Source organism: Cricetulus griseus, assembly GCF_003668045.3.
Source record: "Cricetulus griseus strain 17A/GY chromosome 1 unlocalized genomic scaffold, alternate assembly CriGri-PICRH-1.0 chr1_1, whole genome shotgun sequence".
Lineage (NCBI taxonomy): Eukaryota > Metazoa > Chordata > Mammalia > Rodentia > Cricetidae > Cricetulus > Cricetulus griseus.
The window spans coordinates 100,844,682-100,860,169 of NW_023276807.1; the positions used below are offsets into that span (position 1 = coordinate 100,844,682).

Genomic DNA, 15,488 nt, shown 5'->3' on the forward strand with positions numbered 1-15,488 from the left:
AGAACTGGCAGGTGCCACCATGCCTGGTGTGCTGGCTAATTTTATGTCAAATTAACATACACACATATGGAAACTCTGCTTTCTGATTTTCCAGAGAAATCTTAAAACTGTCCTAAAGAAGAAAAATCTATCAATTACAAATTGAAAACAGGTCAGCACTCATGAGGCCAAAGCAGGAGGATCTCTGTGAGCTTAAGGGAAGCCTGGTCTATCTATATAGTGAGTTCCAGATTAGTGACACTCTGTCAAAAATAAATAAATAAATAAATAAATACTATGAAAAAAATGAAATCAAATGCATTTTGTGCTGGTCCATTCTGAGTCTTTTAACCCAAGGAATAGCTCAGTTTGTAGAGTGCTTGTCCTGTGTTCCATCTCCAGAACCACATAGACCAGGTGTCCTAGTTATCTGGAACCTGTTTTCAATTTGTAATTGAAAGCAGAGTTTCCATATGTCCTCTGCCATTCCCACCACTTCTGGGACCCTGGCGGAACACTGCTGTTCCTCAGTCTGTGACTTCCACTAGGGAGCAGTCAGCGAATGTAAAGAACTGTGTCCCCAGCTGAGCTCTCACTACCCTACACACACTGGATGCTCTGCCTATTCTTTTTAGTCTTTAGAAATGCAGGTACTTGGGCCTGGATAGATGGCTCAGTGGTTAAGAGCACTTGTTGCTCTCATAGAAAACCCCAATTTGGTTCCCAGCATCCACATCAGGCAGCTCACAACCGTCTGTAACTCCAGTCCCAGGGGAGCTGACATCCTCTTCTGCCCTTCTGGGGCATTTGCATTCACATGGTCCACGTACATACTCAGTTGCACAAACATATACAGTAAATAAATAAATGCCCTCTCTGGCCTCTACAGACACTGAACACATATGGTGCATATACACACACACAGGCAAAACATCCATACATATAAAATAAAAATAAATAAACCAGGGTCTAGAGAAATGGCCCACCAGTTAGGGACATGGTTTCTCTTCCAGAGGTCCTGGGTTCAATTCCCAGTGCCCACCTAGTGGTTCACAACCACCTGTAACCCCAGTCCCATGGGATTTGACACCATCTTCTGGCTTCTGTAGGCACCAGGCACACATGTGGTGCACATACACATAGACAGAACACTTACACACACACACATACAAAATAATAAGTAAATAAATAAATAAATAAATAGATCTCAGAGCTTTGTGCATGTTAGGCAGTGGCGTTGCCACTGAGCTATACCCTCAGTCCAAGATTCTGTTACATAAGAAAACATTGCACAGGGCTAGAGAGATGGCTCAACAGTTAAGAGTACTGGTTGCTCTTCCAGAAGTTCCAGGTTCAATTCTCAGCACCCACATGGCAGCTTACAACTATCTGTAACTCCATTCCAGGGCATCTGGCATCTTTACACAGACATATATGCAGACAAAACACCAATTCACATAAAATAAAAATAAATTATATATAAAAGCCGGGCGGTAGTGGCTCAACGTCTTTAGTCCCAGCACTCAGGAGGCAGAGGCAGGAAGATCTCTGTGAGTTCAGCCTGGTCTACAAAACTACATAGAGAAACCCTGTCTCAAAGAACCAAAAAACAAAAAATACAAGTTTATGATAAAAATAAGGCACAAACAGAAAGTAGATCCCAAGCACCAATTCTCAGAGAAGCAAATGAGCAGGCACTTTGGTCAGGTGGCTCCCTGCCTACTCCCAGGTCTTGTTATTCACAGATGTTCAAGCAGTGAGGTGCTTTACACCTCTGAAAAATCAGAAATCGAAAAAAGCAACACACACAATGCATAAAAATTGATGATAGTTAGATAGCCTGGCGTTGGTGGCGCACACCTTTAATCCCAGCATTCGGGAGGCAGAGGCAGGCGGATATCTCAGAGTTTGAGGCCAGCCTGGTCTCCAGAGCGAGTGCCAGGATAGGCTCCAAAGCTACACAGAGAAACCCTGTCTCGGAAAAAAAAAAAAAAAATTGATGATAGTGGTGGTTGGGTTGCTGCGAGTTTGAAATTATCCACCGCCGACGGCTACCACTCACCGCCATGGGCCGTGTGATCCAAGGGCAGAGAAAAGGCTCTGGTTCTGCGTTCGCGCTCACGTGAAGCACAGTAGGGGCGCCACGCACTTGCGTGCTGTGGACTTTGCTGAGTTGCACCGCTATATTAAGGGTATCATAAAGGACATCATTCATGACCCGGGTCACGAAAGTGGTCTTTCATGATCCCTACCGATTTAAGAAGCAGACGGAGCTGTTCATCGCTGCAGAGGGAATCCACACTGGGCAGTTTGTGTACTGTGGCAAGAAGGCCCAGCTGAATATCGGCAATGGTTTTTGTTTGTTTGTTTGTTTGTTTTTCTTTTTGTTATTTATTTATTTATTTGTTTACTTATTTATTTTTCGAGACAGGATTTCTCTGTGGCTTTGGAGGCTGTCCTGGAACTTGCTCTTGTAGACTAGGTCGGCAATATTTTGCCCGTGAGCACCATGCCTGAGGGTACTATCGTGTGCTTTCTGGAGGAGAAGCCTGGGGACAGGGGCAAGCTGGCACCAGCCTCTGGGAACTATGCCACAGTCATCTCCCACAACCCGGAGACCAAGAAGACGAGAGTGAAGCTGCCTTCAGGGTCCAAGAAGGTTATTTCTCGGCCAACAGAGCTGTTGGTGGTGGTGTGGCCGGTGAGGGTAGAATTGACAAACCTATCTTAAAGGCTGGCTGTGCCTACCACAAGTACAAGGCAAAAAGGAACTGTTGGCCACATGTACCGGGTGTGGCCATGAATCCTGTAGAGCATCCCTTTGGAGGTGGTAACCACCAGTACATTGGCAAACCATCCACTATCCGAAGACATGCCCCTGCTGGGCACAAAGTGGCTCTCATTGCTGCCTGCTGGAGTGGGCGACTACGTGGAACCAAAACTGAACAGGAGAAGAACTAGAACTCAGGAGCTAACAAAGTATGTCCTTTGGCTAATAAAAAAAATGATGACAGTGCTATATAGTTGTGGGTGAAATGGAGACATATATATATATATATATATATATATATATATATATATATAATTTAATTTTAATCTTATGCATATGGTTGTTTTGCCTGAGTATATGTCTGTGCACCCCTGCATGCAGAGCCTAAAAGAGGGTGTCAGATTCCCTAGAAATGGAGTTATAGACAGTTGTGAGCCACCATGAGGGTGCTGAGAATCAAACCCTGGTCCTCAGGAAGAACAGCCAGTGCTCTTAACCACTGAGCCACCTCTCCAACACTGAGACTTCCATATATTACTGGCAGGAGCAGCAGCTGTTTGTCTAGAAATTACTTGACAACACCCAAACATTTTACCACTTTGCTCATTGATAATCCTGATGGAAAACAGTTCAGACTTAGTTATATTGAATATATATATATAGTACTGGAGAGATGGCTCAGTGGATAAAGATGCTTTCCATCAAGTTGATGACTCACATAGTAGAAGAATGCTAACTCCAGAGAGTTCTCCTCTAACATCACAGGGGACATACACACACACACACACACACACACACACACACACACACACACACACACACAATCAGTGGATTAAAACCCAGAATGTCAGCTGGGCGGTGATGGCGCATGCCTTTAATCCCAGCACTAGGGAGGCAGAGGCAGGCAGATCTCTGTGAGTTTAAAACCAGCCTGGTCTGCAAGAGTTAGTTCCAGGACAGCCTCCAAAGCTACACAGGGAAACCTTGTCTCGAAAAACCAAAAAGAAAACAAACAAACAAACAAACAAACAACAACAACAAAACCCAGAATGTCTCCAACTTCCCAGTTTTTATTAGTGCAAATTTTTGCTGTTGTTTTGTTATTGTTTGTGGGGGTTTTTTTAGGCTTTTGAGTCAAGGACTTGCTACATAGCATCGGCAAGGATGGCTTCATCCTCTCCATTGTTCTTCAGCCTTCCAAGTGAAAGCACACCCAGCCGTATGAGTGTGTGCACATGCCTGTATGCATAGAGAGGTCAGGGTTAGTTACCTGGTATGTTCATCAACCACTACCCACTTTTATTATTTTTAGACAAGTTCTCTCGATGAATCTGGCCCTCACTGATTGCTAGACTATCTGGCCAGTGAGCAGCCCACACCACCATCTTCTACTTGGGGCTAGGATTACACATGTGCACTGACTGCCCACACCCAGCTTTTTATGTGAGGGCTGGAGAACCAAATGCAAGTCCTCATGGTAGCATGCAGCAAGCACTAACGCTGAGGCATTTCTCCAGCCCCTAATGAGTTTTCTAAATCAAGCACCCTCACCAGTGTGAGACTGGAGGTTGGGGCTGGGAAGAACTCTCAACTGGTAACAATTCCAGCTTCAGGCATCAGAGATTTCCTAGCCCCCAGAGACTGTCAATAAAAATGGCCTTACCCCACACCCCCTTGATGTTTTGAGACAGGGTTTCTCTGTGTAACAGCCTGGAATTCACTCTGTAGACCAGGCTGGTCTCAATCTCAGAGATCCATCTGCCTCTGCCTCCCAAGTGCTTGGATTAAAGGCTTATGCCACCACTGCCCGGCTTTTTTTTTCTATTTTTTATTTATTATTTATTTCTTTGTTTTCTGTTTTTGGCCTAACAGGTCATTTCTTCCCCCAGCGACCATGGCAAACACTTGATCATCCTGACTGGAGCTCCAATCTGTGGAGCCAGCACCTCCTCATTGGATGTAGACACTGGGAATTCAAAGTGCTTTAAATGAATTTCCCCACCTCCAGCGGCCTGAGAACTTCAGGTCACTGTGTGCCTCATATTATTTTTCTGTTAGTCAGATAACTAAAACTTAACTAATATTGACAAGCCCTGGGAGCTGAACTAGTGGGCGGAGCTGGCTAGACACAGGCTTTTCTTCACAGGAACCCTGTTAACTGCTGCCACTTTCCTATCGTTGGGGACGGGGAAGCTAAGCATGCTTCTTTCCATGTTCAATCTTTCTTCACCGAGTGGGTTTGTCTCGTCTCCCAGAGGTGTGAGGCACACGCCATCTGGTCCTATCTTTTTCAAGTTGATTCATGGTTATTTTTTTCCATGTATTATAAATTCTTCACCAATTACATCAAAGACCATAGTTTACTTAAATTGTTTCAGATTCTTGTTAACAATGTATGAACATATATAATACATATATTCTGGATTTTAATATTTTCCACTGATTGTGTGTGTGTGTGTGTGTGTGTGTGTGTGTGTGTGTGTGTGTGTGTGTGCACGCGCCCCACGGTGTGTGTGTGGAGGTCAGAGGAGAACTCTCTGGAGTTAGCACTCTTCTTCTACTACATGAGTCCCAGGACGGAACTTAGTCATCAGCTTGATGGAAAGCATCTTTACCTGCTGAGCCATCTCTCCAGAACCATATATATTCATTTCTATAACTAGGCACAGTAATGCCAGAAGTTCACGACTGGAATCCCAGATTCTCAAGAGTCAGAGGCAGGAAGATTGAAAATTCCAGATGCCAGGAGATGTTATCTCAAAAACTAGAAACAAACAAAACAATAAAACCCTTCACACCAGATGGTACAAAAAAGACTAAATTCATTCTATAGCCAGAGGCTATGTGTTTGTTATCTCAGTACACAGAAGGCTGAGTCAGGGGGATAGAAAATTCAAGTCCAGCCTGGGCTACACAGTGAGACCTTGTCTCAAAATAAAATGTAAAAAGAGGCTGGGTAGGAGAATCGGGAGATATGGCTCAGTGGTTAAGAGCACTAGTTGCTCTTCCAGAGGACCCAGATTCGATTCCCATCACCCACATGGCAGTTCACTCCTGCTTGTGACTCCAGTTCCACGGCCTCTGACACCTTTACACAGACACATGCAGACAAAACACCAATGTACATAAAATAAATAAATAAATAAAATTTTAAAAGAGGGTTGGATGCAGCTTAGTGGTAGCATGATAGTACCTGAAGCCCTTGTTCAATCCCAGAAATATTTCCAGAGTATAAATACACAATATTGTCACTTCAGCATATGACCAATGTCATTAAGAAAGTGGGGCAAACAATCTCATTAATATTTAAGTAATATCAAGATGTCTTGTATTTTGTGAGGGGGTTCTAAAGCTTTTAAATCCAGTATATATTTAACACTGCACTTTTCAAGTCTCTTAGACTCGTTCTGAGTGTTCAGTAGCCCACAAGCGGTGTTGTGGTTAAATTACACCTTAACTATGCCAATACCCAGTAGTTCCCAAGTGACCTTAGATAGAATCATCACAAATGCAATTAGTTACAGTGGAGTGAAGCCCACTAGTAGGTGCCTATTAGAAGTGAGTGTAGCGTGTAGAGTGGACCCCCAATCCAGTATGACCTTATAAAAAAGGAGCAATTTGTCCAGGGATGGAGCTCTGTGGAAATGTTTGCCTATCATACATGAGGCCCTGGGCTCAGTGTCCAGATGCAGAAAAGGGACCATTTGGACACAGAGGGAGTCACCACCCCATGAAGATGAAGGTTGAAGTTGGGATGATGCCTCACAAATCAAGATAAAAGTAAACTGTCAGCAGCCAGGGAAAGGCAGAGGTCGGGTCCTCCTCATAGTCCTTCCAGGAACTAACTCTGTCCACTCCTTGATCTTCAACTTCTAGTCTCTAGAGCCTTGAGAGAATAAACGGGTGTTGTTTGAGCCACTCCAGCTGGGAGTTTTGTACACCACATACCACTTGGTGCAAGGATGAGTGACTGCTATATTGGATGCTGTAGGTTGGCTCTTAACCCTTCCCACTTAAGAATCAAGAAATGAGTTCGTATCTCCCATCTCTCAGGGCCTCCCAGCAGCAAACACAGGACTGAAACCCGGAGAAGTGGAACAGAACCATGCTCTTGCAGCCATGCTGTGTCTTTCTGCATGTCTGAGTCCCATGTTCCAGGTTGTCCGCAAGTCCTCCCCTGAACCTGCAGGTCATGGCACCTCAAACATTAGCTGCTGTTGGCACAGGGGACATTTTACCACCTGGGCCAATGGTTTGGAGAGCAGATGGTTCCATGTCTTGCTTGATTTTTTTTTTTTTTTTTTTTTTTTGTCGATTTGACACAAGCCTAGATATATCTAGAAAGAAAGACTCTCAATTGAGAAACCTCATCCAACAGATTGGGTGTAGGCAAGTGTGTGGAGCCTTTCTTTTTTTTCTTTCCTTTCCTTCTCTTTCTTTTTTCTTTATCTTTTTCTTTTGTTTTTCAAGACAGGGTTTCTTTGTGTAATAGTCCTGGCTGTCCTGGAACTCACTTTGTAGACCAGGCTGGCCTCAAACTCACAAGAGAGCCACCTGCCTCTGCCTCCTGAGTGCTGGGATTAAAGGCATGTGACACCATCGCCTGGTTTCATTTCTTTTTTTAATCTCAGCTTCACTTGGATTCAAAGTGTTAAGATGGGGGATGCATTTTCTTTTTAAAAAATTATTTATTTTCATTTTATTTACATTGATGTTTTGCCTGCATGTATATCTATGTGGGGGGTATGAGATCTTGGAGTTACAGACAGTTGCTAGCTGCCATGTGGGTGCTGAGAATTGAACCCAGGTTCTCTGGGGGAGCAGTCAGTGCTCTTAACTGCTGAGTCATCTGCATTTTCTTGATTGATGATTGACATGGGAAGGCCCAGATCACTGTAGGCAGTGCCACCTTGGGCTGGTGGTCCTGGGTGTTCTAAGGAAGCAGGCTGAGTAAGCCATAAGGAACAAACCAGTAGGCAGTACTCCTCCATCACCTTTACTCCAGTTCTAGTCACTATGTTCCTGGCTTGAGTTCCTGCCCTTACTTCCCTCAGTGGACTGTGACCTGAGAGTTGTAAGTAGAAGTAAACGCTTTCCTTCCAAGTTGCTTTGGGCATGTTGTCTATCACAATAGCAGAAACAGACTGCATGCGGCACTTCATCCTCCTTTATGTCCTCATCTTTCCCTGCCTTGTGCCTGGAGTTCAGCCTGTCCCAGGAGCTAAGAAACTAGATACTGGTGTTGTCATAATGTAACCCACATTCCATATCCATGGCAGGCTCACAGGTGTTCCTAAAGTTTCTGCCTCTTTCATGGGTCACAGGTGTTCCTCTGGCAGTTTCTCAAAAAGCAGGTGACCTGCCAAGAGAAGAAAATCCTTTGGCATACATGGCCCTGACATCATGATGAGTGACAAGGGACTTCATAGGACCTCTTTTGCTCCACCCCTACACCATAGTCATATTGGTCTCTACTCACAGACTCTTGGCTAGACAGGTGCCACTGGATGTCCCTCCAGTAGGCCTTAGTTTTGGTGACGCTGGAAGAGTGGTTTGGACAGAGTATCCGTCTGGCACAGAACCTAGTAAGTGGCCTCATATCTGGGCCTGCCTGGGAGGTAGAAATTTGGCTCCCAGGCTGCTAGGGCTCAACACCTATACATTCAAGAGTATCCCCCAAAGAAAGGTGGGACCTGATGCACCCTCACACCCTACTCTGCAGGAAGGGAGATGTAGAGACAGAGAAGGGTGAGCAAAGGGAGCCTGACCAACTACTCTTGAGACCCAGGATCAGGAAAGAAGTAGGTTAGGGGACTGGAGCCCCAGGATCCCCTTTGGACTTTTGTCTTTTTTCTTCAACAAGCTAAGAGGTCTCCAACCCTACCCACTGTGCATGTTGCACACCTGTAATCCCAGCACTTGGGAACTACAGGCAGGTAGATCATGAGTTAAAGGTCATTCTTGGATCCATAGTGAGTGTTGTGTGATACTCCAAGACTTTTACTAACAAAGGTTTGAAAAAGATTTTTCTACCACTTGGCAGCAAGCCAAGGAAATGTCCTACTTGTTCTTTGTATAATCAAACTCCATTACCTGCAGGAAGTAACCCAAGGATACTCAAAGAAATGAAATTTGGCAAATGGATTTGTTTCATCTTGCAAAGTTTAGAAAATTAATGTATGCGCACCTTACCATAGATATATATTCAGAATTTCTTTTCTTTGGTTTTTTTTTTTTTTTGGTTTTTTTGAGATAGTGTTTAATTGTTTTTTTGTTTGTTTGTTTGTTTGTTTGTTTGTTTTTTGTTTTTTTTTTTTGAGACAGGATTTCTCTGTAGCTTTTGGAGCCTGTCCTGAACTTGATCTGTAGACCAGGCTGGCCTTGAACTCACGGAAACCCTTATTCAGTGTTCCAATGGGCACCTTCTTTGAGTTCTGAAAAAGTTGATTTTGCAATTACACATTTATTAGAATTTTTGAATGAGGGCTGGAGAGATGGCTCAGAGGATAAGAGCAGTGGCTCCTCTTCCAGAGGTCCTGAGTTCAAGTCCCAGCAACCACATGGTGGCTCACAACCATCCATTATGAGATCTGGTGCCCTCTTCTGGTGTGCAGATATACATGGAAGCAGAATGTTGTATACATAATAAATAAAATCTTTTAAAAAATCTTTAAAAAAAAGAATTTTTGAATGATAATTTACCAAAGGCCTTACTTTACAATTGCCTTACTGAAAGGAATGAAAGGAAAAAATGGGATTTCTTAAACCATGTGTCTTAATTCTATATCAGAATGTTAAACTGTAGATTGCCATGTGGCCCACACCATCTTGGACATCAGCTTTTGAGTTTTACTTCTCAAATAAAAAGGACATTTTCGTTATATGGTATTAAAATCTCAGTTAAGAGACTTAAAATGTTTTAAGTAAATTCAAAGGGTTACCAAAAAGACAGGCTAAAATTAAAAATGATGGTCCTTTGAGATCTAAAATTAAATATATCTTAGTATATATATTCCAGGTTAACATATATATGGCATAGATATTTATCCACACAGACCAAAGTACATTTAATTTCAAAATTTTAAAAAATTAATTAAAAGGTAATTTTTCTTTTGCCAAAGGAAAAAAACCCAATACAGTTTGCCTTAAAAAGTTATAACCTGCCAAAAAAGAAACTCCCCAAAGTTAGGCTTGGGGCAGGGTTTTGTGTTTGTCTTTCCAGGAGAATAAAAGCATGCAAATAAGGAATCTGGAGACCACTGGACAAATGAGACATCTAAAGAAGAAGGACAAATCATTAAGAGAAAATGTCCCAAGAAAAAAGAGTCAACTGGCCTAATGGTATAGCACACCTTCAACAGGGTAGAATTTCATAAATCTTCCCAAACACTGTTTTGGCTGCTCTCTACAAACACAAAAGGCAAATGGTCTTTTTGTAGTCCTAATGCAGGACTTAAAAATCAAAGCTGGGTTTGGAGTTGGAGCATGGCTCTGTTCTTCTTTAAATCCAAGCATGCTTGTTAAAGGAAAATCCAAAATCTCTGTCTCATATCAGAAGATCCACCTGGTATGGGTCAGAAGAAAACCAAAGTTAAGGGACAATTCTATTGCCACTAATCTCATAGTCCTTTGGTTTTATTTTGACTCTTTAAAACTTTTAAGATGTAGATATTATATCAAAATTGATAATATTTTCTGTCAGGATATTAACAGTCTTACTGAGTACTAACTAATTCTATAAATAATCTTCATCTAGCTTCCTGTATGTCCTTTTGGGTTTGAGTCTGAAGTGGGTAGCTTGGAACTAAGTTTGTGTACCCTGGATATACTTAATAGGTCATCAGCTTATGATGACTGCGGAGGAAGATTCCACAACCCCCTTCCTCTGTACCCTCATGACTCTAAAGCCAGAAACACGTTTGGCTACCCACTTGGGATGGAGACTGGGCCCATTGGATTACATTTGCCTAAATTTGATTGTTGTTACTTTTTAGGAACAGAAAATTCCATAGACATATCCTATTTGCCAGCTGGGAGGGGTCTCGTCTTGGGGGTGCCCCTCTCTTTATTCTGTTTCACATCCAGCCTCTCCTTGATCTCCTCAACTCTTTCAGTGTAAACCTTTGCTCCAACATTAAACTTCTTGGTGCCCCTTTTCTTCTCAAACAGTTTGTTCACTTTGTATTTCTTCTTGCCCTACTTGCTCTTTTTCATTGTAGAGCTGCATAAGTGTGATCACTAATAACCACATGACAGAGTCTTAAAATCTCCTTTGCCAAGGAAATTAATCCAGTATCTTTCCGTTTAGCCTCAGGCAGATTCTTAGGACAATAGTGAAAAGCAGCCACATTCTTTGCCAAAATATCACAAAATGGTCTCTAGCCAAGTTACCAATATTGTTCCCCTCTAAAACCTGAGCTGGACTTCTATAGATCGCATTGCTCTCAGCACTACTGTCTCTCAAGCTCCTACTTGGATGATCCATTCATCCCTACTTACAGCATTCAATCACTTCTCTAGCCCAAAGACTTCTACATTCTTCCAAAACCATCATGGTCAGGTAAATCACAGCAATAACCCGTTTTCTGGTATTAAATTATGTTTTAGTTAATTTTCCATTGCTTTGACCAATGCAACTTATTAAAGAAAGTGTTTAATTGGGGGCTTACGTTTTCAGATGGCTAGACAGGCTATACCATTGTGGCAGGGACCATGGCAGCCAGCAGGCAACTGTGGTGCTGGAGCAGTAGTTAAGAGCTTACACCTGATCTGCAAGCCGGAAGCAGGGAGAGGAAGTGGTGAAGAGGGAAGGAGGGAGGGAGGGAGGGAAGGAGATACACACACACACACACACACACACACACACACACAGAGAGAGAGAGAGAGAGAGAGAGAGAGAGAGAGAGAGAGAGAGAGAGAAAATGGCACAGGTGTTTTGAAATCTCAAAGTCAACCCAGTGACACACCTCCTCCAACAAGATCATACCTCCTAATTCTTCCCAAACAGTTTGACAAACTGGGGTCCAAGCATCCGAATATATGCTCCTGCGAGGGACATTCTCCTCCAAACCATCAAAGTGCAAATGTTGACAGTGTGTGCAGAAAATGTCCACCATAGCTTTCTTCCCCCAGAAGTTTACCACATGAGGACTGCTCTCCTTCAGAGCCTGCTCCTATTGAGATTTCCTAAACCTGCCTCCTGTATATAATAAACATGCTGAATGCTCTCTGGGATGCTGTGGCTTTTCCATCAGAGTGGATCCCAGCTACTGTACCTCTTCTTCTTCTTCTTCTTCTTCTTCTTCTTCTTCTTCTTCTTCTTCTTCTTCTTCTTCTTCTTCTTCTTTCTTCTTCTTCTTCTTCCTCCCCCCCTCTCTCTCTTTCTTCGGTGTCTGTCATTTTTTCATTCCCTCACAGCCCCAGTTAGGTCAATCTCCATGCACAGTGAGGCATGTGACAAAATAGCATTCGTTATTGGGAGTGGCAAACATTTATCTCCGCACTTAGAAAACAGAAGCAGGAGGATTCCTGGGAATTCATACCCATCTATATATGTCAGGCCAGTCAAGACTACATAGTGAAACCCTATCTCAAAAACATAAATAAAGATAGGGGCTGGAGAGATGGCTCAGGAAGAACTGGCTGTTCTTCCTGTTCTTCCAGAGGACCCAGGTTCAATTCCCAGCACCCACATGGCAGTTCACAACTGTCAATAACTCCAGCTCCAGGAGATCTAGGATTCTCACACAGACATGTAGGCAAAACACCAATGCACATAAAATATAAATAAAATATTAAAAAAAGAAATAAAGATAATAATACCACATTTGGAATTTGCTCTGCTGGGTTTTGCTCTTGCTTTGGTATAATATTTCCTCACTACACCCCCTGTCTTCCTTTTAGGAATAGCAATGTACATTCTGTGCCATTGTATTTGGAATGTATTTAACTCGATTTTTTTTCAGTGGTTATGATTAAGAAATTGCCTGAAGCTGGGCGGTGGTGGCACATTCCTTTTAATACCAGCACTGGGGAGGCAGAGGCAGGCAGATTTCTGTGAGTTTGAGGCCAGCCTGGTCTACAAAAAAGAAAGAAAGAAAGAAAGAAAGAAAGAAAGAAAGAAAGAAAGAAAGAAAGAAAGAGAAAGGAAAGGAAAGGAAAGGAAAGGAAAGGAAAGGAAAGGAAAGGAAAGGAAAGGAAAAAAGAAATTGCTTCAAGTCTCAAAAAAGACTTTGAACTTTTAAATGGTGTTGAGACTATGAGGACATTTGAAGTTGGACTAATTGCATGATACAGCCACAAGCATATGGGATCTAGGGAATGGGCTGTGTGGTTTGAATGAGAATGGCCCCTATAGGCCCAAATATTTAAATGCTTGTTTCTCAATTAGTGGAATATTTTGGGAAGGTTTAGGAGGTATTATAACAAGTGCGAAGTCAATCCGTAGTCTGTAAGGTTAAGATATTTTTTTATCTTAACCAGCAAGCCAGAGCAGCGAGGCCAGGGAGAAGGGGCAGGAGAAGAAGAAGAGGGGGCTCCCATGTGCCCAAAGTCCCTTAAGAGTCCCTCTCGAGTCATCCTGACTTCACCTTGACCACACCTTGACAGGCGTGGTCAGGCACACCTGTAGCCAGCCCTTAGGAGGCCTGGTTTTGGTGTTTCCCTACAAGGTATGGCTTTGTTGAAGGAGATGTGTCACTGGGAGTAGGCGTTGAGGTTTTAAAAGCCTACACCATTCCCAGTTAGTGGTTGTAGATTAAGATATATGCTCTCTCCTTCTTTTCCTTCTCCTTCTCCTCCTCCTCATCCTGCTCCTGCTCCTGCTCCTTCTCCTTCTCCTTCTCCTTCTCCTTCTCCTTCTCCTTCTCCTCCTCCTCCTCCTGCTCCTGCTCCTTCTCCTTCTCCTTTTTCTTATTCTTCGTCAGGAAAACACCACCAAATGGTGAATCCATCAGGAGAGCCTGGGAGGCCCAAGATTAGGAAGCCACTGCACCTTCCATGGAAGATTTGACAGCAGTCCTAGGGGCCTAAGACAAGGAGGTAAAGGACGTGAACAACATGTCCAGATCTCTTGGAGGAGATCTACCTATTCTCCCTTCACATCGAGGAACCCAAGGCTGTTGATTTTTTTCCTGGGTGCATCCCAAAGGATGAGGTTCTAAAGACCATGCCAGTGCAGAAGCAGGCTCAGGCTGGCCAGCAGACCATGTTCAAAGCTTTTGTTGCTGTTGGGGACTACAATGGTCGTGTTGGTCTTGGTGTTAAGAGTTCCAAGAAGGTAGTCATTGCCATCCAAGGGGCCATCATCTTGGCCAAGCTTTCCATCAACTCTCTGTGTAAAGGCTACTGGGGGATAAGATTGGCAAACCCCACACTGTTCCATACAAGGGGACAGCTGCTGTGGCTCTGTGTTGGTCTCATTCCTGTCCCCAGAGACACTGACATTGTCTCTGCTCCTGTGCCCAAGAAGCTACTGATGATGGCCAGTATTGATGACTGCTACACAATAGCCAGGGGCACACTGCCACCCTGGGCAACTTTGCCAAGGCCACCTTTGATGCCATCTTCAAGACCTACAGCTACCTGGCCCCCAACCTCTGGAAAGAGACTGTTTACCAAGTCTCCTTATCAGGAATTCACTGACCATCTTGTGAAAACCCACACCACAGTCTAGAGGACCCAGGTTCTGAATATGGCCACCACATAAGAGTTTTCATACAAGAAAAATAAAGTGAATTAAGTCTGTTAAAAAAAAAAGGTAAGCTCTCAGCTGCCTGCCTGCCTGCCTGCTGTCTTGACGGTCACAGACTCTAGCCCTCTGAAGTCATGAGTCCCAAATGAAGTGCCTCCTTTTATAAGTTGCCTTGGTCACAGCATTTTGTCACAGCAATTGGAAAGCAGATGCACTCAAATTGGGAAGGTTTTATTGTTTCCCTGACCCTGGCCTGAGGAAGGTTTTGCCATTTCCCTGTGAGTCTGGGGGCTTTGATCCTTGGTATGGCCAGCTCGTGTCAACAATACACATCCACTCAGATTTCCCTTGCTCTAGTCACATGCATCAGTGTGGCTGTGCTGTGAGGACACAGCACTGGTGACCTGAGCACACACAGACAGATCACACTGCTACATGGTTCTACTCACAGAAACTACTTAGAATCATCAAACTCTCAGCTCTACAAAGCAGGAAAACGGAGGCTGTCCCTAACTGTGCTGGCTGTTTTTGTGTGTCAGCTTGACACAAGCTAGAGTCGTCAGAAAGGAGGGAGGCTCAGTTGAGGAAATGCCTCCATGAGATCCAGCTGTAAGGTATTTTCTCAGTTAGTGACAATGGGGAAGGGTCCAGTCCATGGTGGGTGGTGCCATCCCTGGGCTGGTGGTTCTGGGTTCCATAAGAAAGCAGGCTGAGCAAGCCTTGGGAAGCGAGTCAATAAGCAGCACCCCTCCATGGCCTCTGCATCAGTTCCTGCCTCCATGTTCCTGCCCCTGCTTGAGTTCCTGTCCTAACTTTCTTCTGTGATGAACAGCAATTCTGAAGTATAAGCCAAATAAATCCTTTCCTCCCTAACTTGCCTTTTGGTCATGGTGTTTCATCACAGCAACAGAAACCCTAATGAAGACACCAGGAGAAGAGGATGGGGTTAGATTTCAGTGGGGATAGAGATTCTGTTTTACAAGAGCAAAGATATTCTCTGCATAGGGGACTGGTTTGGTCAGTAAAGTGCCTACTGTGCAAGCATGA

The 15,488-nt window shown here is 43.7% G+C and overlaps 2 pseudogenes; both read left to right on the plus strand.

Moving 5' to 3' along the window:
- The first annotated feature begins 2,045 nt into the window (after nucleotides 1-2,045).
- Nucleotides 2,046-2,940, plus strand: LOC100759742 (annotated as a pseudogene).
- Nucleotides 2,941-10,599: 7,659 nt separating this feature from the next.
- LOC118239692 lies at nucleotides 10,600-14,456 on the plus strand (annotated as a pseudogene).
- Nucleotides 14,457-15,488: the final 1,032 nt, after the last annotated feature.